Source organism: Colobus angolensis, unplaced genomic scaffold (assembly GCF_000951035.1).
Source record: "Colobus angolensis palliatus isolate OR3802 unplaced genomic scaffold, Cang.pa_1.0 Scaffold276, whole genome shotgun sequence".
Lineage (NCBI taxonomy): Eukaryota > Metazoa > Chordata > Mammalia > Primates > Cercopithecidae > Colobus > Colobus angolensis.
The window spans coordinates 3,147,732-3,148,291 of NW_012115999.1; positions in this window are offsets into that span (position 1 = coordinate 3,147,732).

Here is a 560-nt window from a genome sequence, read left to right on the forward strand (position 1 = left end):
CGGCGGCGGCGTCCGCCCCAGAGCTGGGCGCGAGGAACCGGGCGCAGGTTCGGTCTCTGCGCGACCAGGGCAGTACTCACCGCCATTGTCGGTTCCGTGCGTTCGAAGCCCGCGAAGACTGGTGGGGTCAGCGGGCGGGATGGTCACGCGTCCCCACCCCTACTCGCATACGCGCTTGCCGCGCTGTCTGCGCGCTGGAGAAGAGCGCGATTATCCGCGTGACTCATCCAGCCCTCGGTCTCCCCCTCCCTCCCTGCGCTCGCTGGAGTCCGCTCTCGCCGCGCAGCGCCAGTGCCCGTGCCGGCGCTCGGCCTGACCTCGCACGGTTCCTCGCGGTCTCTTCTGCCGAGGGGTGGGGGGCGCTAGAGGTGTGGAGAGGAAGCGGGTGCCCAGCACTGTGCAGCGTGAACTGGGAGCCTCAGGAGAAGGTCAGAGGAGTGTTCTGCCGGGAACTGGCAGAAAGAGGCAAGAATGGGGAGTTATGGTTTTGATACTTTAAAAAGCGAGAAAGGGAATGAAAGGGCTCAAGATTTACTCAAAGGAGTGAGGGAGAGAAGAGG